We start from the raw sequence: 25,935 nt of genomic DNA, 5'->3' as shown, positions 1-25,935 counted from the left end.
GATCATCACCCCTGTTTATTTTCACTTAGAGAAGCAAAAGGAAGGAGGTACTATGAATAAGATAAAATAGTTGAAACAAAAGGGTATAAGAAAAATATAAATAAATATTAGGCAAAAATACTGAAAGAATGTGTAAAAAGATGAATAAAATGATAGAAAATAATATCTATATCCAAAGATTCTAAAAAAATAACAGAAGTGAAAATGCACAGTAAAATAGGTTAAGATGACTAAAGCTGAATGTTAATTTAAAACGTAACTAAAAGAATATACTAGGAAGGTTAAACAAAAATAAAAGTGTGCTATAATAGGAATTCAGGAAGCAACATACAGCCCAAGGGTTAACTCCACCCACCTATAAGTAGTGGCCTTTGGGTTGAGGCAACCATACATAGTTATAAGCTTCCAATCCTGGTTACTTCCTGAAACTGGAACTCTGCAGGGGGAATAGAAGTCTCTGTGTGACTGTCCTTGGGGTTGACTAGTTTCCCTCGCCCCCAACCTCAATTAATTATTCTCTGTCATTGTCCACGAGCTTCTATTATTCCATTTAATATAAAAGTATTGTTTCTTTTTCCAGATACTGAGTTCTTTGAGAACTGAGTTGGTCTTATTTATGTGGGTAGCCCCAGAGCTCAGCCCCATGGCAGGCACTTAGGAAGCAGTTATTAAATGTTTGTTGACTGTTAGCGTCTTCTGTCCTCTGGTTCTTGTCCTTTATGTGCCAGAGCAAGTTTTCACTTGTTCTGAAGAGCTGTTGTCAGTTGCCATATTTAGCCCACTGACTTCTTCCTTCAAAACCATCTAGCACATCGCTCAGTGGGCAGTGGTTCCTGAGGCAAAAGCAGCCTCCCATTAGTTTCAAAATGAAAAAAGAAAAAAAAAATCCTTCAAATCAAGCAAAAGATGATCTAGAATACAAGTTTTTTCTGGAAAGGGTCAGATAGTAAATATTTCAGGATTTGTAGGCCATGAGTCTCTGTCACAACTGCTCAGCTCTGTCTTTGTAGAGCAAAAGGAGCCTAGATGAAATGTGAATGCCTGTGTGTGGCTGTGTTTCAGTACAGCTTTATTTACAAATCAGGTGATGAACCAGATTTGGCCTGGGGGCCTAAACCTTCCAGCCCTAAGCCAGAATATGGAAAAGGATATTGCTAACATCAGAGAGCTACATGCAGGTAATTTACCTGGGAAATAGAGAATGGAAACTTTGAAGAAGCGGTTCACTGTTATACTTATTTTCTGTAACCCTTGGAGTAGTGTTTTATCCATAGTAGGTGTTCAATAAATATTTATAATTTGATTTGGGATCCAACTCTCTCACTTATTCTCCCTGGGCTTCAGTTATCTATCTTATATAAAACTTAAGGGGTTATGTTACGTGATCTTTAAAGACTCTCCAGTTAAAAAAATTATGCAATTCTCTGTTTGTGGAAGGCCAGATGGTTTATTCTTTAAAGATAACAATTGTTGGCTTAACACATTTCCTGTATGCCTTTAATATCCTGCTGTGGAGTTCTGAAATGGTTGCTTTTTACCAGTCATTTTGTTTTATGGACCTTTCCATAATGGAACTCATTGTCCACTAGGTAACACTGGTACCTTTCACCCATCTTTATCACCCTATCCTGCCACATGTGTGGATAGAATACACACTTTGCCTTACTTTAATCATAAAATTTATTAAGCCTAGTCATTTTTTAATAGAATAAATCAGCTCTAAAGGTAATTCACTGTAGGTTTTTTTTTTTAGAAAGACAATGATTCTTTATAGAAAGATGGTGATCAAAATGAGGATCAGTCTGCCTTTGAGAATTATGTTTTCCTAAATGCTGTATCAGCAAGTGAACATTCCATCATTGATTTATTCATTTAAACTGGTAAACAATAATCCAAAATAATTTTAGATACTACAGATGTAAATTATTATCACCTTACCTAAATTTTACATTCTACTTTTACTTAGACTTTTTTTTTTTTGGCTGCATTGGGTCTTCGTTGCTGTGTGAGGGCTTTCTCTAGTTGCGGTGAGTGGGGGCTCCTCTTTGTTGCGGTGCGCGGGCTTCTCATTGCGGTGACTTCTCTTGTTGTGGAGCACGGGCTCTAGGCGCGTGGGCTTCAGTAGTTGTGGCACGTGGGCTCAGTAGTTGTGGCTTACAGGCTCTAGAGTGCAGGCTCAGTAGTTGTGGCGCATGGGCTTAGTTGCTCCGCAGCATGTGGGATCCTTCCGGACCAGGGCTTGAACCCGTGTTCCCGGCATTGGCAGGTGGATTCTTAACCACTGCGCCACCAGGGAAACCCCTTTACTTAGACTTTTGATAGATTTTTCTGTTTCTAGAGAGTGATTTGTTTAAGGTTAGGTAAGGCATCTGACAATCTCTTATACTGTTCTCAAGAAGAAGTATAAGGTGGCATATATTTCTAGTCTACATGATAGGGAAACTTTAAAAAAAAAACTCTAAAAAGTTCTTTGTAAGGAATGCAGAAAATTTATTATTTCTCAGGGTTCTGAATTCTCTTTCTTTTTTTAATGAATATATTTTATTATTTTAATTAATTAATTAATTATTGGCCATGTTGGGTCTTCATTGCTGCACATGGGCTTTCTCTAGTTGCGGCGAGTGGGGACTATTTGTTACGGTGCACGGGCTTCTCATTGTGGTGGCTTTTGCTTGTTGTGGAGCATGGGCTCTAGGTGCATGGGCTTCAGTAGTTGTGGCTCGTGGGTTCAGTAGTTGTGGCACATGGGCTCAGTAGTTGTGGCTCGCAGGCTTTAGAGCGCAAGCTCAATAGTTGTGGCGCATGGGCTCAGTTGCTCCACGGCATGTGGGATCTTCCTGGACCAGGGCCGAACCCATGTCCCCTTCATTGGCAGGTGGATTCTTAACCACTGCGCCACCAGGGAGGTCCTGAATTTTCTTAATCTCTATTTTTAAACAAGTATAGATGTGTGCTAAAAATGACATGAGCAAGATAATGATGTTTTTGTATTAATATAATTTAAAGTAGCAGTTCTTAAGCTTTACTGTGCTTAAGAATGACCTAGGGGATCTTATAAACAAGTGGGTTCTGATTTATAAGGTTTAGGATAGGGCTTTAAAGAATGTTAAGATTACGAAGGTAAATTCTTCCAAATTAGTTTTAATATATTACATTATGATTAAGCTTGACGATGCATAAACATTTTCCTGTGTTTTGGGCTTGCCCATTTAATCACACTGGACAATCTCTTCGTCTTTTCTTCCTAACACTGCTGGTACTCTACTTCCTAAGTGTAATTTTTGTCTTTACATTTGAGTGCCTCTGCAGTTTGACACTTCCTTTCCTTTACTGATTTAGACTGTTCCTCTTATACTTTATTACAGCCTTGCCAACTCACCCCTTTGTTTTAAAACTGAGTGATATAGAAGGGGGCTCTAATAATAAAAATTTCTAGTTGACTGAAAGCTTATTGTGCTACTGACAAGGTAGGAAAAATTCAGAAAGGGAAGTGTTGGCAGGAAGTCGTGAGCCTTTACTTTGTGATGGCGCTTCATGGATAAAATGACCATTGGTCTCCACTGACCTTGGACAGTTAATGGTTTACATCTCTGTTCTGATATGTTGTTAATAGTTCATGCCTATTTTCACGCTCAAAAAAGTCCTGCTTTGGGCAGTACATTTTATGTTCTCCCTTATTCATGGTTCGTAGAATTTTACCTATTCTTTCCCAGTAGGATTGACCAGTTATAATGCATATACTCTTTTCTTCTCAATATATCTGTATACCATGTGTTGACAATGAAAGTATCTTAGTATTAATAATTCTAGTTTCTTTTGGGGCAGTGAATATACATTGTGCATGTTGTAAAACTATAAATCCAATAACTAGCCTTTTGAATAGAAAATTTGTAGCTGGATTTTTATCACCAGTATCTTCAAAAATTATTTCAGGCAATTAAATTTAATTTCTGATGTCTAGAGTTCTTAAGATCTCAAGAATCAATTTTAAGTTTATTCAGAAATTGATTTTTTTCATTTAAGAAATAATAATATCTTAGCATTGGGCCAAATGATAGCAAATTGGTATGGTTTGTGAGGGCAGAGGAGAAAGTATGATTACAGGGTCTGGACTACTTCATTTTAAGCAGAGGAAGAAATTTTTTTGTTTTACACGTGAAATATATAAAAAAGAACTTAAACCAAAAGCTAGGAATAAGTTAGGCTATTAATAAATACTTTGTGTCAAGAAGGTAACAGTAATTGTACTTCACGTCATTCACAAGTAATATAATTGCTGTATAGGTAGCCACTCCCCAAGTCATTGAGCTTAGTTAAAATGCTTTATTGGTTTTAAGATGCTAATTTGTGAATATACTGATGCATTAATCCCATCTGTGACATTTGTCTAAAACTTACTTTTATGAGACCCTTTTATAGCTATGACCATTAATTCAGAAACTTGTTTTATACTTCTAAAATAAGCAGTTCATTTGGTCATGACCTGAAACCTTTCTCTCCAGAAATTTAGATGGAATTCTGATCCTTGTGTTTCAGGAGCAGAGTCCCTTCATTACTCACTTGTTTATTTCATTTGCTCTTTTATAGTGCCATGTTTGAATTATTGTCTCTTCTTTTGTTTGTTTTTATTTTTCTTCATTTCAGCTGAATTCGTTAATTTGTGGTTATTGTTGGCCAGCATGTATTTGAAAATAGTGAATTCTGTTTACCCCTCTCATAAATGGAGAAGAAGTTGGAGAGCTTGTGGGATTGGCTGTCTGTCTGCTTCTCTTCTGTCTCTGTCCTCCTCTTATCTCTAGTTCTGACATCCCTTTTGTACTTTAGATTTATGTTGTCCAAGCCCTTCTTGATGTGACTCACACCTGGCTAGTCCATGGTTAATACCACTGTCTACACAGTCACCTAAGCCTAGGGCTCACTTTTGAGTGTTTCAGCTTTACCGCTTTTTTTTTTTTCCTATACTGTCAGTCACCAGATACATCAAGAAGTATCTATTAGGAAAAAATGGAATCTGTCTTCCTATTCCCATCTTTTTTGCCCTTTTCTGTTGTATTCTAAGTATGTATACTATTTATCTTTTTAGTCCTTATCTCTCACCTCAGCAATTTAGATAGTCCATCGACTTTCATTGTGTTCTCCTAAAGTCCATTCTCCACTTCACCAATCAGGTTGGTCTGTCTGACCTTGTTCCTGCTCAGAACTCTTCTATAGCATCCAATTACTAACCTCAATATTTCTTGGGGCCCTATGGGTATTTCAAGGATTCTTTGAGAATCTCCTCAGGCAAGTGGGTAGGACTCTGGTGCTCTAACCCTGGTCAGCCAGGGTTACTTTGATTTCAGTCTGTTTTTCTTTTGGGGATTAAGCATAAAGTTTCATTCTTCAGAAGAAGATCCACTGCTAAACAGATTTCAGATTTGATATTGTTCCCTCAGAGTGGCCATCCCTGATCACCCTAACTCAGCAGGGCCTCCTCTGGTTTTCTCTGTCACTATACCCCCTTTATTGCCTTCACAGCACTAAATCACAACTGCTTAGTTTATATTTGGATGGATGGATGTGGGGACACACACCCACACATACCACACACTCTTTATCACCACCATTGTATCCTAACCTTCCCAAGGGCACAAAGCTTTGTTTTATTCACTAAATTATCCTTTTTGTACCTGACATGATGCTTCCATGCCGTGTTTGGACCATTTATATTTAATCAGTGACTTGGTTGGGTTTAAATCTATCTTGCGGTTGTTTCCTAATTGTCCCGTCTGTTTTCCCTTCCTCCTTTGCCTTCTTTCGGATTAGTTATATATTTTTTAGTATTCTAATTTATTCTACTATTGGCTTATGATCTCTGTCTCTTTTAAAAATTAGTTGCCCTGGGGTTTACAAAATGAATTTCAGCTTACAGTCTACTTTCAAATAATAGCATAATATTTTATGTAGAATGTAGGGACTTGAAACTTTATACTTCTGTTTCTCCTCTCCATCCTTTCTGCTATTGTAGTCAAATGTTTTATTTCTACACGCACTATAAACCTGATAGTACGTCGTTAAGCACTTTCGCTTTAAGCAGTCAGTTAACATAAAGAAAATTTAAAACGAGAAATAAAAGGTCTTTTCCTGGGACTTCCCTGGTGGTGCAGTAGATAAGAATCTGCCTGCCAATGCAGGGGACCCAGGTTCGAGCCCTGGTCAGGGAGGATCCCACAAGCCATGGAGCAACTAAGCCCGTGGACCAGAACTACTGAGCCTGCGCTCTAGAGCCCGTGAGCCACAGCTACTGAGCCTGCGTGCCACAACTACTGAGCCCGTGTGCCACAACTGCTGAAGCACGTGTGCCTAGAGCCCGTGCTCCACAACAAGAGAAGCCACCGCAATGAGAAGCCTGCACACTGCAATGAAGAGTAGCCCCCGCTCACCTAGAGAAAGCCCACGCGCAGCAACGAAGATGAAACATCTGTGTTCATTTTTATCTTTGTTCCTCTGTATGTAACTTATCATTTATCATTTTCTTCAACTGCTTTTGAGATTTTTCTCTTTGTCGTTGGTTTTCAGCAGTTTGCGTATGGTATGCCTTGGCATATTCCAACATAGATTAGACTATTTGATGTTGTTCCAAAGGTCTCTGAGGCTTTGTGCATTTTTTCCCCTTTGTTTTATCATCTGGACTTCACTTTGGTGAATTACTATTTCAATTTCTCCAAGTTCACTGGTCTTTTCTTCTGCAGAATTTAATCTTTTCTTGGTCCCACCCATTAAATTTATTGTTTTAGGTGTTTTATCTCTCAAAGTTCTGTTTGAGTCTATTTTTAGATCTTCTATTTTCTCCTCATAGAAAGGAAGCTCATTAGAGACTCAGATCCTAGGATTTTTATTGGGGCTGATGACATGGCACATACCCAGTTTTAGACTCCCTGAAGGGAAAGCAGTTGTTCAGCGTAAACTATATTGTTTGTACCAGCAATTTAGTCATGGTGAGCCACTCTTATCATGAGAATGGTGGGCCCCTCTTAAAATTTAAGTTCTTGGATGCTAGCCAAGGGCCAATATTGTAAGCAGGCCTTTCAAAGACTATCAGTCAAGCCTGCTAGGTTAACGCTTTTGTATAGTGTGAGAGTTGTCTCTTCTCTTTTATTTAATCATTTGTTTATATAAGTATAGACTCAGTGGCTATTTATCTTATACTTTGGGTTGTATTCCAAAACTACATTGTTTATTTTGTTGCTCAGAGTGTTAGCTTTGGCTGTTGGCAGCTCTATCACTTGGCTCCCATATCCCTTTGACATACCCACGTTATTTTGTGTTTTGAGCCCTTTCTCACTTTCTGGCCCTACAAGATGATCCAGACTTATCTTGTGTGTTCCATGCTCTAGCCCTAGAGTCAGTCATTTCTCCAAGGAGCTCTGTTTCTTTTTGTAATGAAGTTTTAAAATGTTAAATCAAGTTCATGGTAGAAAATTTGGGAAATAGAGAAAGAAGAAAGTAGAATTAAGTGCACTAAAAAGTAAATGTTGGGGCTTCCCTGGTGGCGCAGTGGTTGAGAGTCCGCCTGCCGATGCAAGGGACACGGGTTTGTGCCCTGGTCTGTGAGGATCCCACATGCTGCGGAGCGGCTGGGCCCGTGAGCCATGGCCGCTGAGCCTGCGCGTCCGGAGCCTGTGCTCCGCAACGGGAGAGGCCACAACAGTGAGAGGCCCGCGTACCGCAAAAAAAAATAAAATAAAATATGTGTATATGTGATTGTACAAAAAAAAAAAGTAAATGTTAACTACTGTTACAATTATAGATGATTATTGTTAATTTTTTGTTGTATTATTTAATACAACAAAACAGAATAGGAAGTGATTTTTACAGCCTTTTCTGTTTTTTCTTTTTTGCATTTTGTGTGTGGTGTTAATACCTAACTGACCTGAGAGCATCTTTCCTTCCATACCTAGAGCTTTTCAGTCTCTTTTCTAAACTCCAGAAGAGATGAGGACTTTCTGAAGAGGCTGAAATATGTGGGGACTGTGAAAGGCTCTAGGAGTGATAGGATATTTGATATTTTATGTAGAAAAATTTGCCAAGTTTCTATTTTTTCCATAATATGGTTGTTTGATACCAGTTTAATAATTTCTAAATATTTTAAAAGGTGTTAATATAAGGAATGATCTTTTATATTTGTACTCTTCCTAAGAATGTTAATAATTGAAGACTTTTATTTCCTTTTGGGTTGGTGGAACATAAAATTCTATTAGATTATATTGTATGATATAGTCAGTTAAATCCAAACTTCATTTTTTATTAAAGAGCATTTTGTTTGGATCCATTTAGAACATATCTAAATGGCAATATTTTTGTAGGATTTACTGAGAAGTTTTCCTGGTACACGTTATCTTGGTTTACTAGGATGTACCTCTATCGATCCTCTACTTAGAAATGTAAAGCAAGTAACCAATTCCATGAATCCTTAAAATGCCAGTGAAAAGGGCATAGAAATAAATGGAAATTGATTAAAAGAAAGAAGGACACCTACTTTCTAATTCCCTGGGGGCAAGAGGACTGGCACGGTCATCTTTTGTACCCAGTGCTTCACATTATCTGGCCCATGCCAGGAGGACCTCAGCAAAGGCTCATAATGTTGAAACTGTGTATTTCTTTAAAATGTTCTAAATCTTACCGTTTTGAAAGCATTCTTCAGTATTACAGTCTGAAAGGTGGAGAGGAGTTTGTTGAAGGAAATTATACAAAGTAGATTTTTCTGCTTTGCCCAGGATATGCCATCGAGAAATGATTTGTGCTGCTATCTTTTTATGGTGATGAGACAAAAAAGTCTATATGAATGATGCAACTTGGAGAATTCTGAATTTATAGAAGGAATAAAGTAGAAGACTGACTGACATTTTGACTGGCTTTTTGTCAAGCTTGCAAGAGCTTTAGGCTATGTGTTTGTTTCTGTGATTAATTGCTAGGTTAAGCATAGAGAGATCACTTGAAGAATGATAGGAGTATTATTATTTGTGTAATTTAAAAATTTGCTTAGTAGCTGAGGGATTGAGAAAGCATTTGGAATACAGTGGGACTCTGACCCAGTCTTCTAAAAGAATTGTTGGGTGCGTATATAGTTCTCCTAGTTACTACTTCAGCGATTTGGGTGATGAATGTTTGGCAAGGCTTAGAAAGGAGATACTTAATCCATTAATGTTTGTTAGTTGTGATTAAGAGTTGGAATAATAATGCTATTTGTTTTATTTTTTACATTTCAGGATAAAGCTCAGAACCCAGGCTCCGCCCACATGGGCCTGTTGAATTATTCTCCGTATAAACAGAAAACGCAATTTTCATTCACCCTCTGTCTACAAGGAAGTCCTAGTGTAAATGGAACTTCCAAGATAAGCCCTGAAATTAATTTTTATGCATCTATGTCTCCAAGAAACTATTGATTTGCTTTGGCTGTATATACATGGTAACAGACTCATTAGGTATAAGAGAAACTTCAGGTTCTGATTTATTCTTTTAGATCCATGTACACAAAACTTCAGCAGAAGAAAATCCTTTTTTAAGGTTGTGAGAAAATCACCTATTATTTAACCCCCATCCCTTAAAAAGAAGTACCCTACTCTGACATTCTGTATGACAGTTGGTTTTGCTTGTTATAGTTTATAAAGGTTTACTAAGAATGAACCCTGGTTCCTTTGGTGGGACATTATAGTCAGATAGTATTAAGTAGTTTTCAAGATTTGTGTGAGACTGAAAGTCTTATTAGCTCAGTAGGGGTAGAAAAACTATGGTAAAACATCTGTGTGTGCCTTCTAACTTGTCTGCTTGCTGACGTGGTTCGGTTCTGAGTCTTGGCATTTACTGGTGTAGTGTCTTTGGGTCTAGATCAGTTTATTCCCTGAATCTGTTAACAGCTGTTTGATGAAAAGAGGATTGTATTGTCAAATCACTTTGGGGGAATAATTTAACTGAAAAGAGAAATTGAACTGGTTTGTGTATAACCGAGAGCCTTTTGTTTGTTGACATATGTCGTTAATGTACAAGAATGGATGTAGTAGGCAGTGTTTTTGGACTGTGGAATACCCTTTATTCATGCAACTCCATGAGGCATTTGTGTCCCATTAGGCCAGGGGAAACCTTGCTCTTACCTGATCCTGAGATGTCTCTGATCAAGATGTGGCCAAACAACAGTATTGTGGTATTGGAGTTCTGCCTGGTTAGCCTTTGTGGCCCTGGTTTAAATTTAGATTTTGGACCTGTTCAGGGGTAGGAATGGCCACAGACTTATTCCAGAGTTCCTGGACTACTCTGAAGAAAAATACAAGCTTTAAATGACACTCTCAATACTACTATTACAAAAAAAAAAAAAAAAAAGTAATACTACTATTACCACTGAATGTGTCTTAATGAATATGATTATCTTTATCCATTGGTGTATGATACTTGTGCATAGAAGGATATTCTTTTTTTTTTTTTTTTTTTTTTTTTGCGGTACGCGGGCCTCTCACTGTTGTGGCCTCTCCCGCCGCGGAGCACAGGCTCCGGGCGCGCAGGCCCAGCGGCCATGGCTCACGGGCCCAGCTGCTCCGCAGCACGTGGGATCTTCGCGGACCGGGGCACGAACCCGTGTCCCCTGCATCGGCAGGCGGACTCCCAACCACTGCGCCACCAGGGAAGTCCCAGAAGGATATTCTTTTAGCTTTTAATACAGCACCTAGCCATTTGGCTATGAATTAGTCTATTCAGTTATGACTTTGATCACTGAATTTACTTATTTCTTGTGGTATTTAAAGGATAAAAAATATAGGTGGATCAATACAAATGTATTGCCACATATGGAAAAACACCCCCCCCCACTGACCTTCAAAGTCACAGTAAACTAATTGTGAGGTCAAGACATTTTTCTTCAGATATTAACATAAAATGTTATTTGTCAGGTTTGATTTTAGAATTTTTCTACTTTTTGAAGAGCAGTCAGGCTTTCAATAGTGTCAGTTTTCCATTTTAAAATATCTTTTATAGGATAAAGTTTTTAAAACGTGCATTTTATTTGGCCAGAGGATTTCTCGCTATTCATTGATATCTGACTATAAGATTTTCAGGGGAATTACGTGCTATGTTAAGAATAGAAGACCCTGTGTTTTAAAATAATCCCATTATTGAAATAGAGTTCTCGCTTTTGAATAAGTTGCCTGTAGCAGAGGAAACTTTGTCCTGAGCTGAGCAGTTTTAGAGGCTGATGGAAGCTCAGCCACGGTGTTCATTACATCATCCTTTGATTCCATTAGCCAGCGTTCTCTCCGGTGGGTTGAGTGAAGCAGTGGACTCTACATCATCATAAGCACGCTGAGAAAGTCACCGCTTACTGCCTGGGCGTGTAGAGGAGCGGAGAGAATTTACTACTAAAATCACCTAGAGAACACTGGTTGGAGTGGGATAAATACCACTGATGTTTTTTTGGTGGGGGAGGGGGTCAGCTATTACAGGAAGAGCCTTAAAGATCTTATGCTAGATCCAAATTCATTTCTTACTTCGAAGGCTCTCAGCTAATGAGAAAAGTTGGCATCCAAGGGCAGAGCTCTACCCTTGTCTGTTTACTAGCAGTAGTGACTACACTGAAAGCAGCGTCAAAACTGATAACAGGGACATAAACAGAGCCGATGATTGCGGCCACGTGTATATCTACAGCAGGAAAGGTGAGGGTGTCCTTCAGGGCACTCGTGATGAACTTGTAAGCTTTTATTCAGCTGGATAGTTCATCTGCATTCAGCAGCGTTTCCACTATAGTGCGTCACTGCGAGACTGCATGGTAATGAAGCCGAGGCACTGTGGGCCAAAACTCTGCTGCCTGTGAGAGCAGAAGGGACAGCAGCTCGGAGAGAGATCAACAAATCCATTGCTGCTGCTACTAATGCTGTTGCAGCCAGTTGGGACACACTGTTGAGTCTACGGGATTCTGTGTATTTTGAAATTAGCATAAAGTCCTTGTTAAAGTCCTGGAGCAGCAGCTGTAAGTATATTTGCCTAAACAGGAGAAATGCTGAGGTATGATCATTGCCATTCCTTGCATGCTAATTCCTTAGCCCAATTCAAATAGAATTAAAGCTGTTGAAAATAACATGAATACTTTCTTGAATAGTAATCAGTAAGATAGATAGAAAAACCTAGATATGCACACACTGGGCAGTCGTAGTATGGGTAGTTAAATATTCTTTGACCAGCCTTGGCTTTTCTTGTTAATTTGTGTCATTCTGACAAAGTTTCTCTCCACTGGTCAAAAAGGGGGAAAATGACAAATAGACTCTGATCTTTGTCTGCAGGGTTATCGAATACCAGTACTCTTCCATAGTTCTGTTAGCACAAAATGTTTGTAGCAACATCAGCTATCTTAAGGCATCAGATAGTGTAATATAATGCTCGTAATTTTCCCCTAGTCCTATAATTGAAGTTACATTGAATAATTTTCATATGTAGTGAATTTTCTGACAAAGAGCATTCAGGATGATGTACTTGTATTTCAGAGTTCACAGTTAAGTCATTACAACTAATATCATTGAGCTCTTATTTTATTAACTCCTTTCCTAATATGTGGATTTGGCAGAACCACTGATTTTGTTCAGTCTTCCCAGTGATTTCCAATGGCACTTTTCTCTGAAGCTCTCAAAACACTTCTGGAAATTATTTCTCACCATAATTTTTCTATTCTTTTCTTTCTTTTTTCTGTGAAAATTACCTTAATAAAATGATACCAGACTAATGAAGTAAGCAAGCAAAGATTCTGCTATAATGTCTGTTTTGCCCACAGAAAATTGAAGTATAGAAAAACTGTGACTTTTCCAAGGTCGTATGGTGGCAAAGAACTGGAATTAGAACCCAGTTGTTCTTGCTCCCAACTGTGTTGCCGCTGCCTGAGCAAACTAATGAATAAAATATGAGGGACTAAATTTAACTTTTTCCTGCTAACTCTCTAACCAAAATATTTGGTGTAGTTTTGTTCTGTAATCAAATAATATAAAAGAGCCAATGTTGATATGGGGGGGAACCTCTTAAAACTTTATAGAATATAATTTGAGGAGATTTGTATTATGCCAAGTATACTGCATTTACAATCTCTGTTTTTCTTTTATTTTTGATTTGTAAGTAATGCTTCCATATGGAGATATTGTTGTGCCAGATGGCAGAAAATTATCTTAGTATGAGGAAAGTTTCTAAGTGAATATACATAGTTAAAATAGTGGGAGAATTATAATCACTGACTAATTTAAATTAAATATTTTTACTACTTAAAAGGGTACTATAGAATATATTTTTACTAAAATAAACTAGACTCTGGTTTCTAATCATTTTTTTTTCCCTTTCCCTCTTCTTCTCCCTCCTTCCCCCATCCTCACCATGTACTTTTTTAAAAATAGAAAGACGGTTTTATAGTGAGAATGAAGCTATAAATGGGTTCTTATAGAGGAACAGTGTATTAGATTATATCACAGCAGCTTGTCCTGTAAAAACTTAGTTTGTTTAGATGCTTGTGAACTTTGTGGGTACTTTGTTTTGTGACCATTTAAACATTTCATTTAAACATGTCATTGCCTGAACCCTGTAACCAGCCACAGCCAAATCTCATGTAATCATATTCCCTGCATCCAAAACCGATGTTTGTAAAGCCTTTGTTGTTAGCTGTTAGTGAAATAATGATTCAGTTTGTGGGTATCCCATCACCCTTGGGCATTCATAGTATAAATCTCTTGAAGATGTTTTTATAGTTATAAAGCAGTTGGTTAATATTGAAAAGAAGTGACAGGTCTCACTGTTCAGTAAGGCCCTAACAATGTCTGCCCTAGTCCTGGAAAGTGGGAGAGTGTTTTTATTTCACCAGCATGTCTGGATGTCTTTTTTTTTTTTTTTTCACCTAGCCTTATAGTATTTAAAAAGAGAGACAGAATACTTTTTTTTTTTTTTGCGGAACGCCGGCCTCTCACTGCTGTGGCCTCTCCCGTTGCGGAGCACAGGCTCCGGACGCACAGGTTCAGTGGCCATGGCTCACAGGCCTAGCCGTTCCGCGGCATGTGGGGTCTTCCCAGACCAGGGCACGAACCCGTGTCCCCTGCATCGGCAGGCGGACTCTCAACCACTGTGCCACCAGGGAAGCCCTAGAATACTTTTAAGACCCTAGAAAAGGACAGTGGTTATCTGTCTCTTCCTAGGGATGTTTTCATGATACCAACACTTGAATCAGCCAACGTTTATTGAACATATACTGTTCAGTAACAAATAGGTGTGATGTTTGATCATAAGGAACTTCTAGTTTACTCAGAGAGAGGGAATATACATGAAAAGTTCACAATAAGGCAGTTAAGTGGAGTATGCGTTATGACTTACCAAATTTCTGGTATACACAACAGGCAGAGGGAGTATAGGGATGGAAGGAATCATATTGAACCACAGGGGATGGAGAAGACTTACTTAGCAGGAAAGGAGTTCATTGGAGTTTAGTTTTGAATGATAGGATGCTCCCCGTGGTGGTAGGCAGTACAGCCATCCACATTCTCCCTGAGCCAGAAACCAGGGGTGAGTGAACACCCCTGTCTCAGCCCTCATTCACCAAGACTTGTCATTCTACCTTCTAAAGCGTCCTTAGTCTCTCCTGCCTTCTGCTTCACAGCCACTTAACCTGCCTTAGTTCAGCCCTCTGCCTTCAGTATCACCTGGGTTATTGCCATTGCTTCTTTTTTGTCCTCTCTGCGTCTTTCCCATTGCTGCCAAGGGTTCCTGCTAAATGCCTGCTCCTAGAGTCTCTCCCCTCCTTACTTCACAGTCTTCCTGTCCCCTGTGTGATGAAGCTTTTCGTCATCTAGCCCCTGCTCACCTTGTCAGTCTCCTCTCTTGCCATACTCATCCAATTCCTGGAGCATGCTATGCCTTCATATTTGCAGCTGCCTTTGCCTAGAATTTACCTCTTACCCCTCACCCCTTTGTCTGCTTCACAGTGAATTCTTATTCATGTTTGAAGACCCTCCCTTTCTTGAGTCAGCCCGATACTAAATGCTTCCCCAGGTCTGTTCTTCACTTTAACATTACCGTATCATTACACTTAGCACGCTATTCATGTCTTCCTCTGCTACTTGAGTATAAGCTCCTAGAGGGCATAGGTTGACTGTGGTTTTGTTCTTCTTTGTATACTTAATGCTTAGTTGGCTTCTGGTAAATGTGCAGGCAACTAAGATAAAGCTTAGGGCTGCAGTCATTTTTGTTGGAATGGATTAGTAATAGGAAAGAAGGCAGGAGGATAAATATACGAGCCCTCTTAGACTATGTAATTATTATTATATTACTGATGTTTCTCAGGGGAACAGTTCCTGAAGCAGGAATGCATGAAAGGATACCTCAGTGATTAAAAAAATAATAATAATAACATTTTACGATATTCGATTTAGTGAATTGTGAAAAACCGAGAAAAACTTGATTTATTAATAGCTTTTAGGGAGAAAACAGAAATGGAAAGTAATTTTCCATTAAATAAGTTATATATTTCAAATATTGCCCCTATCCAAAGAAAAAAGGAAAAAGAGACAAAAATCTGATTTTTCTTATTGAAAACAACCTAATAGCTGTGTATATTATATTTCTTCATCATTAAATGTGGTAATGTTTCATGTTTATAAGTTTGCCATGATTTGTATTAATGTTCAAGGCTGCATTTTATACTAATTGCTAGAGGCCCTCCGGTTTCAAGGCCTGCTTAGCCAGCAGAATGTTGGTACGGTGCTGCTGAAGTTTGATTATAGTGGAGCTTATTTCTTTCAGTAACAACAGTGAAGTGACATTCATATGGCCTAAATTCAGGATTTTGTCTTTGTGCCAACAGTTTTAGGCATTACTTCTTTTAAAAACTGAATCAGGAACATTCTGTTAAACCAGCTGTGTAGTGAAGACGTTATCATTTTAAAGATTGGCTTAGTTCCCTAAAATTGATAAGACAAGGCAAGATTCAGTACTGAGATCTATCTAGTCATTTATCTGCAATGCTTTAAGGTCACAGGTGCATTTATCATCAATATGCTTACCTTTCATAAATATATTAATTTATAGAATTTATTTTGCATACGTGATTTTATGAGAGCTAGTGTTTCAAAGAATTCAGTTTTTATCACAGACATAGAAGAAATAAATTGACTTATTTTAACCACAGTTTTATAAATTAAAATGTGAATAAGATATAGTGTGCTAAGAAATTAAATTTGCATAATTTCCTTGAATTTTTGCACAGTGAAAAAAATTCATGAACAGTTTTTAATGCTCAGATGTTTTTCCTGGATTGCAAAAATAGTAAAAGCCAAATCCTAAAAGCACAATTATGCAATCATCTAATTTCAGTTAAAATCTGTGTTATTTGCTTAAAATAATACGTACTATTTTTTGAAGTACTTACGGGTCTGTTATTGTGTTAAGTACATATTGTAAATGTGCGTGTGTGTGTGTGTATGTGTATGTACAATCACATATACACATGCTTTTTTTTTTTATATGGTGCGCGGGCCTCTCACCGTTGTGGCATCTCCCGCTGCGGAGCACAGGCTCCAGACGCGCAGGCTCAGCGGCCGTGGCTCACGGGCCTAGCTGCTCCGCGGCATGTGGGATCTTCCCGGACCGGGGCACGAACCTGTGTCCGCCGCATCGGCAGGCGGACTCTCAACCACTGCGCCACCAGGGAAGCCCTACACATACTTTTATTAAATCTCGTGTTATCCTGACAATCTGAGGGAAACTATTATTATTGCTGCTTTTAAAAAAATAACAGCTTTATTGTGATATAATTCACACACCATAAAATTCATCCTTTTAAAGTGTGTGATTCAGTAGTTTTTAGTGTATTCAGAGTTGTACAATGATCACCACTTTCTAATTGTTCAATATTTTTATCACACCAAAAGGAAACCTCATACCTATAATCTAACTTCCGTTTCTGTGGATTTGCCTCTTCTGGACATTTCATATATGTGGAATCATACTACAGGTGTTCTTTTGTGACTGTCTTCTTTCACTTACCATATTTCCAAGGTTATTCCATTTGTAGCATATATTGGGACTTCATTACTTTTCGTGGCTGAGTAATATTCCATTGTATGAATATACCACATTTTGTTTATCCATTCATCAGTTGATAAATTGCCATTTTTATAGTAGAGTAAAAGGGGGCTCAGATAAGTTAAAGTGCACAAAGAAAACCCCCCCAAATAAATCAAATACACATGCACACACTCAGACTTTTTATCCACCTAACTTCTTTTAATCCTTCATATTTCAATTTAAAGATTTCCCTGATCTAGTGAGACTTTGGCAAAATGTGAAGGAAGAAATAGTTAACAATTTCGGGGAACGTATGGGTGGGCAGAAGAGGTATGATGTGCTGGGGGGTGGGAGGAAATGTGACCAGTTTGGCTGGAGCAGAGAGGTATGGGGCCAGTAATGGGAATGAGGTTGGCAGGGGCCAGACCACGTGGAATCTTGAAGACTGTCTTGTAGATTTTGGTCTTAAACGTAAAACACATGGGAAGTCATTGATGGCTTTTGTGACAGTGGTTGGGATGATTTCATTTGACTTCCACTTTTCATGGGATGGGGACAGAAAAGGGGGAAGAGAGAGGGTTGCAGCATGTATAGGGAGATGCATTAGGTTGCTATTACAGTAGACCAGATGTGAGATGAAGGCGGAACAAATGTTATTTCTTTAGCGAACACGTATGTAATGCCTACCACATGGGTGGGTGGGTGCTCTTCTAAATGCTTTACAAAATACTAACTCAATTATGGATATGGGGACTATTTAAGACTAGGAACAATAGATCTTGGGGTAGATATGGGAGGTAAAGGAGATTTTTAACTAGGCTTTTATAAAGTGAATTTGGTAGGGTAATTTATGTTCTCATTGACATTAACTTCAGAGATGTATCCATCGGTCATAGTGAAAAAGAATCACCTACTGCTTAGTGCCCAGATAACCTCTCATCCCTCAGAAAAATCTGTCTGCTTTAAAAAATGAAGCCTAGACAAGGCAGCCAACTCAGTGTGCTGTTAAGGGAACAGTTGAAGTCTGTGATGGTCCCTGAGTTTGGAGTTCCGAGCTGCAGATATCATTGAGTTTAGGAATCATGAGCCTGCTTTCTCCAATTTTGTTTTAAATGTTCTGACTCCTTAAGCTAGGTTTACTTCATTTGACAAAAGACAGATTTTATCTTCAAGTCTAAACATTTTGTGTTGTGAGAAGTGCAACTGATTATCTAACTCATTAAGTATTTGGTTTCATGATTTGTTTTAAATTTGATACATAATCTAATAATTAGATAGGAAATTTGAAATCAGGAAACTGCAACACAGATGGTCACAGTATTCCTAGGTGTCTGAGAGTATTCAAAAAGGTCAGTGTAATATGTATGGTAAGTTTCGGACCCACTATTCCATAAATCCTGATGTCACAACCTTTTCCTGTTTGTACCTTCTGTTGTAGTCATGTGTAGACTCAGTCTTATATCAGATCCTGGGTCCAGTCCTATGCTAAGATGGGACGTTGGTTTGGGAGAGCCCTAGCTCGCTAGTCTAGACAGCTCAGCATCAGCCTAACCTCACTATGAGTTTTGGCTTGGTTTTATTCATCAGTTCCAATGTCTGGGCTGCTACCCATTCTTGTGTCAAAGGCTCCACCTCTATTAATGGTACTTCCTCCTTCCTGAGCCTTGCCTTGTCAAAATCTTTGGTTTTCCATTTCTTCCAAATATGAGACCCTGCTTTGCCCTTCAAGAGAATGAAGTTCTCATCCGAAAACAGAAGTAAAACTGGATGAGAATCAAGTTCTGCTGACATACCTTTTTAATGATTAAACCCACCTCCCTAGGTGCATGGCCATATATATCCTGTTCTTAGACTTTGCATTATGAATCTGTCTAACTGCCATATCTCTTGTTATTTCTTGGATCACCTGGTGCTTTTTACCTGTTCTCAGACTCTTTAGATACCACATTCTGCCTCCATTACTAGATTTTTCATTACCTTCAGTGTTGCTGATATTCAGCTATAATGCATCCTTATGGCTGTACTGGTATTTACAGCCAGAAGCTGTCCTGACTCTCCCTCTGTCCTGATTGCTGAATATTTTAAGTATAACATCTGACAGGTATCTGGCCTGTTATAGTGTTTATACCCCAAATCATTGAGTTTTAGACAGTTTCACTACTGGCCAAGCCCTTAGACTTCTTTTCTGGAGGTAACCATGTTTACAATCTCATTATCACATTGAAAAGTCATAGTTGCTTAACATTTTGCAGGGTGGAATGGGCAGTGTTCTCTTATTCCTCCTCCTAATCTATTAATGCAGGATGTTACAGAACAGTGCCTGTTATTTCTGAAAATTTTATTTTGGGTCCACTAGTTGGTTTTTATTCATGCTATTTAAAAAAAATTTTGCTGAAGTGAGTGAAATTTTAAGGGGTTTTTTTTGATGAGTATTTTATTTTTTTAAGTAATTCTTTTTTTAATGCATATATATATATATATATATATATATATATATATTTTAATTAATTAATTTGGCTGTGTCGGGTCTTAGCTGCGGCACATGGGATCTCCCTTGCGACATGCGGGATCTTTCACGGTGCGCAGGCTTCTCTCTAGTTGTGGAACGCGGGCTTTGTTGCCCCTCGGCATGTGGGATCATAGCTCCCCGACCAGGGATTGAACCTGTGTCCCCAGCTGATCTGTTATCCATTTTCCTTCCATAGGCTTTAACACTTCTTCTTCTTTTTTTTATTTGGTTGCACTGGGTCTTAGTTGCGGCTCACTGGCTCCTTAGTTGTGGTATGTGAACTCTTAGTTGAGGCATGCTTGTGGTATCTAGTTCCCTGACCAGGGGTTGAACCCAGGCCCCTGCATTGGGAGGGTGGAGTCCTAACCACTGCGCCACCAGGGAAGTCCCTAACACTTCTTTTTGAAATTCTTCTTGCTTACTCTTAAGTTGGCTTAACCTTTCCTTGTTGTCTATAAACCGTTCACGGTCATGGCGATCAGAGTAGACTAAATCACCTCTCTGGACGCACTTGGTGCAGGTCAGCTGCTGGCGGGTGGTATTGCACAGTGGACACCGCTCGGCCGCCATGTACAGCCCCTCCTCGTTGTCCATGGAGTCTACCAGGTCCCGGGTGAGCGGCTGGGGCCCGCAGCCAGGAGCCTCTGGTGCCCTGACTCCCTTCCCACTGGAAGACGCCATGATGGCCTGAGAGCAGAGCCAGTCACATGGGATTTTGTTTTCAACCAGGTGAATCTTAAGGGTTTTTACAAAAAGAGAAATCCCTTTGAATGGGGAAGGCTATAGAAACCAAATTCTGAATTGTCAGACCTGTTTCTACTAGATGATGAATTATAAAATGTGATGGTAGTTCATAGCAGAAAATCATGTGAAATGTTTTAGAAGTTATATTTTTCAGTTGTATATATTGATCCATGTGATGCAGAAAGTAGCTCGCAAAGGCATTCATAAAAATTGAAGAATAAATTAATGTCCATTAACATGCAATATAGTAACAATGTAACATAATAACAACAGATTTACATTATATGCATTTAATGGCTCTTTTTTGTTTAAAATAAGCTTCACTGATGTTGATAGCAGCTTTATTCATAATTGCCACAACTCGGCAACCAAGATGTCCTTGAGTAGGTAAATGAATAAACTGTGGTACATCCAGACTATGGAATATTATCCAGTGGTAAAATGAAATGAGCTATCAAGCCATGAAAAGACATGGAGAAAGCCAAATTGCATATTATTAAGTGAAAGAAGCCAGTCTAAAAGGCTACATAGTGTATGTTTCCAACTATGTGACATTCTGGAAAAGGCAAAATTATGGAGACGGTAAAATGAGTGATTGCCAGGGGCTGGGGAGAGGGAGGGCTGAGTAGGTGGCACACAGAGGATTTTTAGGACAGTGGAACTGCTCTGTATGATACTACAGTGGTTGATACATTTGTTCAGCCCTATGGAATGTACAACACAAAGAGTGAACCCTAATATAAACTATGGATTTTGGGTGAGGATGTGCCGATATAGATTCATGAACTGTAGCAGATGTACCAGGAGATGTTGATAATGGGGGAAGGATGCATGTGTGGGAGCAGGAGGTTTATGGGAAATCTCTGTACCTTCCTCTCAATTTAGCTGTGAGCCTAAAGCTGCTCTTAAAAAATTGTTTTGAAAAAAAAAAAGTTGAAGAAAATTCATGTAAAAATTTGGAGCAGTATATGAATGAGCCATTTTTATCGTAGGGAGACTATGGAAGAAAAGAAAATAATGTTCCAACAAAATGGCTTTAGTAATATTCCTGAAGGTAATTAGCGGTGCATTTCTATGCAGCGTGCAGAGGCACTGGATTACCATGGTTTGATATATAAGAGCCTAGTAATGGTTCAAGTGTAAAGTAGTCCCTTCGGCTGCTATGTGAAGTCGATATTTCATCTGCTAAGAGGCAGGGATAACTGTGAAGGAAGACTTTTCAGGAGTTTACATAGACTGTTATTAGGACCTAAACTTAAAATTTAGCTATGCAGAAAAAGGATGGGGGGATTACTTTTAGTAGTGATGGGATTTGATGGGTAGACTAGATATGGAATACAGGGCACAGGGAGGAATCAATGAAGTTTAGATCATTGAAACTTTTCCCTTTGAAATCACAGCTAATGAAAGACAGAGGATTCATTGGGCACCAAGATATGTGGTTTGGGTCACGGACAGTGAGTAAAGAGAAGTGGCTGAAACGCTGAGAGAGAAATCAGTTCATCAAGATTTCTAGTATGAACTGGAAGAACTATGTATGACTTTTAAAAAAAGTTTTATTTATTTATTTGTTTTTATTTTTGGTTGTGTTGCGTCTTCATTGCAGTGCGTGGGCTTCTCATTGTTGTGGCTTCTCTTGCAGAGCACGGGTGCTAGGTGCGCGGGCTTCAGTAGTTGCGGCTTGCGGGCTCTAGAGCGCAGGCTCAGTAGTTGTGGCGCGTGGGATCTTCCTGGGCCAGGGCTTGAACCCATGTCCCCTGCATTGGCAGGAGGATTCTTAACCACTGTGCCACCAGGGAAGTCCTCTGTATGACTTTTTTTTTTTAAATTTTTACTATAACTTTATTTATTTATTTTACATCTTTATTGGAGTATAATTGCTTTACAATGGTGTGTTACTTTCTGCTTTATAACAAAGTGAATCAGTTATACATATGTTCCCATATTTCTTCCCTCTTGCGTCTCCCTCCCTCCCACCCTCCCTATCCCACCCCTCTATGTGGTCACAAAGCACCGAGCTGATATCCCTGGGCTATGCGGCTGCTTCCCACTAGCTATCTATTTTACGATGTTCCCATATTTCTTCCCTCTTGCGTCTCCCTCCCTCCCACCCTCCCTATCCCACCCCTCTATGTGGTCACAAAGCACCGAGCTGATATCCCTGGGCTATGCGGCTGCTTCCCACTAGCTATCTATTTTACGTTTGGTAATGTATATATGTAATGCCACTCTCTCACTTTGTCACAGCTTACCCTTCCCCCTCCCCATATCCTCAAGTCCATTCTCTAGTAGGTCTGTGTCTTTATTCCTGTCTTACCCCTAGGTTCATGACATTTTTTTTTCTTAAATTCCATATATATGTGTTAGCATACGGTATTTGTCTTTCTCTTTCTGACTTACTTCACTCTGTATGACAGACTCTAGGTCCATCCACCTCATTACAAATAGCTCAGTTTCGTTTCTTTGTATGGCTGAGTAATATTCCATTGTATATATGTGCCACATCTTCTTTATCCATTCATCTGATGATGGACACTTAAGTCGTCTCCATCTCCTGGCTATTGTAAATAGAGCTGCAGTGAACATGTTGGTACATGACTCCTTTGGAATTATGGTTTTCTCAGGGTATATGCCCAGTAGTGGGATTGCTGGTTCATATGGTAGTTCTATTTGTAGTTTTTTAAGGAACCTCCATACTGTTCTCCACAGTGGCTATACCAATTCACATTCCCACCAGCAGTGCAAGAGTGTTCCCTTTTCTCCACACCCTCTCCAGCATTTATTGTTTCTAGATTTTTTGATGATGGCCATTCTGACCTGTGTGAGATGATATCTCATTGTAGTTTTGATTTGCATTTCTCTAATGATGAATGATGCTGAGCATTCTTTCATGTGTTTGTTGGCAGTCGGTATATCTTTGGAGAAATGTCTATTTAGGTCTTCTGCCCATTTTTGGATTGGGTTGTTTGTTTTTTTGTTATTGAGCTGCATGAGCTGCTTGTAAATTTTGGAGATTAATCCTTTGTCAGTTGCTTCATTTGCAAATACTCTCTCCCATTCTGAGGGTTGTCTTTTGGTCTTGTTTATGGTTTCCTTTGCTGTGCAAAAGCTTTGAGGTTTCATTAGGTCCCATTTATTTTTGTTTTTATTTCTATTTCTCTGGGAGGTGGGTCAAAAAGGATCTTGCTGTGATTTATGTCATAGAGTGTTCTGCCTATGTTTTCCTCTAAGAGTTTGATAGTTTCTAGCCTTACATTTAGGTCTTTAATCCATTTTGAGCTTATTTTTGTGTATGGTGTTAGGGAGTGATCTAATCTCACACTTTTACATGTACCTGTCCAGTTTTCCCAGCACCACTTATTGAAGGGGCTGTCCTTTCTCCACTGTACATTCCTGCCTCCTTTATCAAAGATAAGGTGACCATATGTGCGTGGGTTTATCTCTGGGCTTTCTATCCTGTTCCATTGATCTATATTTCTGTTTTTGTGCCGGTATCATACTGTCTTGATTACTGTAGCTTTGTAGTATAGTCTGAAGTCAGGGAGCCTGATTCCTCCAGCTCCGTTTTTCATTCTCCAGATTGCTTTGGCTGTTTGGGGTCTTTTGTGTTTCCATACAAATTGTGAAATTTTTTGTTCTAGTTCTGTGAAAAATGCCAGTGGTAGTTTGATAGGGATTGCATTGAATCTGTAGATTGCTTTGGGTAGTAGAGTCATTTTCACAATGTTGATTCTTCCAATCCAAGAACATGGTATATCTCTCCATCTATTTGTATCATCTTTAATTTCTTTCATCCGTGTCTTATAATTTTCTGCATACAGATCTTTTGTCTCCTTCGGTAGGTTTATTCCTAGATATTTTATTCTTTTTGTTGCAATGGTAAATGGGAGTGTTTTCTTGTTTTCACTTTCAGATTTTTCATCATTAGTATATAGGAATGCCAGAGATTTCTGTGCATTAATTTTGTATCCTGCCACTTTACCAAATTCACTGATTAGCTCTAGTAGTTTTCTGGTAGCATCTTTAGGATCCTCTATATATAGTATCATGTCATCTGCAAAGAGTGACAGCTTTACTTCTTCTTTTCCGATTTGGATTCCTTTTATTTCCTTTTCTTCTCTGACTGTTGTGGCTAAAACTTCCAAAACTATGTTGAATAAGAGTGGTGAGAGTGGGCAGCCTTGTCTTGTTCCTGATCTTAGTGGAAATGCTTTCAGTTTTTCACCATTGAGGACGATGTTGGCTGTGGGCTTGTCATATATGGCCTTTATTATGTTGAGGAAAGTTCCCTCTATGCCTACTTTCTGCAGGGTTTTTATCATAAATGGGTGTTGAATTTTGTCAAAAGCTTTCTCTGCATCTATTTAGATGATCATATGGTTTTTCTCCTTCAATTTATTAGTGTGGTGTATCACGTTGATTGATTTGCATATATTGAAGAATCCTTGCATTCCTGGAATAAACCCCACTTGATCATGGTGTATGATCCTTTTAATGTGCTGTTGGATTGTTTGCTAGTATTTTGTTGAGGATTTTTGCATCTGTGTTCATCAGTGATATTGGCCTATAGTTTTTAAAGTTAGGTTTTTGAATTATCTTATGAACGATCCTTCACTTTGCTTCCTAGAGCTTTGTCCCTGACATGCATTCATTTAACTCTCTCTGAATTGCTGATGGATATTATTTGTGGTTTTATATAAGTAGGTTTCCTTGTTTACGGTGTTTTTCAAAGTTTATCATCAGAATTAGTTTTAAGTAAAATCATTGTATAGAACCAACTGTTCTGCTTTAGAAGAATAGTGGAAGGCAGTGGTTTTCACCCTGGCTGCACAGTAGAGCCACCTTAGGGGGTTTTCAAAAACATACAGATGCCTGGGCCTCCCTCCAAAGATTTTGATTCTGATTTAAGGAGTTGCCAGAGAAGGCTGGCAAGGACCAGCATCAGGTCAGAAAACTTGACTTAGCCAGAATGCTGCAAGTGGATATGAAATCTTTTCCAGAGGGCAGAATTGTTATAAACAGTCTGACAGAGACAAGCTTTTATGTTTGCCAATTTACTAATTTACAGTGAGAAATACGCCAAGTGAATGAACATTAATGCTGGAGCTGGCAGACCATTCTTTGCTCTCCTGTGAGGTAGGTCATAAAAGCTGAATTGTAATCAGGAAGTTGCGTGGAAGAGCCTAAAGATCTAAGAAATTTATATCTGTCATGCTCTGCTCTAGGGGCCAGAATACTCATCCTTTTGTCCACCCTACTGGACTGTAGTTAGGTGGACATGACATTTCCATCAGCAGTGTGCTAAGTGTTAATTTCCCTATACCTTGCCAGCAGTAGATCCAATTATTCTTTTTAATATTTGGCACAAATTTAACATTTGTGTATAAAATGAAAGCTCACTGCTAGTTTGATTTTCATTTTCTGGGCATTACAAAGTTTGAATATTTTTTCATATGTTTGTTGTCTTCTTAGATTGGTTCTTATGTGAACTGCCTAATTATGTCTTTTGCCAGTTTTTTCTCTGTTGTGTTGTCGTTTTTTATAAATTTGTAAGAGCTCTTTGAATATTTTATATTTTCTGTCATCTGCATTCTGTTTTTTCCCCGACTTTGTCCTTTCTTGTTTATGGTATCATT

The 25,935-nt window shown here is 38.8% G+C and overlaps 1 protein-coding gene across 7 annotated transcripts in view; it reads left to right on the top strand.

The window, feature by feature from the left end:
• FRYL (FRY like transcription coactivator) overlaps nt 1-25,935 on the top strand; it is a 246,337-nt gene that overhangs the window by 72,928 nt on the left and 147,474 nt on the right. The window contains exon 4 of one of the 7 annotated variants that reach the window (XM_032632197.1): nt 25,368-25,435. The exons of the other annotated variants lie outside the window; for them this stretch is intronic. The gene's annotated coding sequence lies outside the window, so the exon portion shown is untranslated. The remainder of the gene's footprint in view (nt 1-25,367; nt 25,436-25,935) is intronic. 7 annotated transcript variants of the gene reach the window in all.

Source organism: Phocoena sinus, chromosome 5, assembly GCF_008692025.1.
Source record: "Phocoena sinus isolate mPhoSin1 chromosome 5, mPhoSin1.pri, whole genome shotgun sequence".
In the NCBI taxonomy this organism is placed as follows: domain Eukaryota; kingdom Metazoa; phylum Chordata; class Mammalia; order Artiodactyla; family Phocoenidae; genus Phocoena; species Phocoena sinus.
Note: the sequence above shows the minus strand (reverse complement) of the source record. Positions and strands in the feature narration are given on the sequence as shown.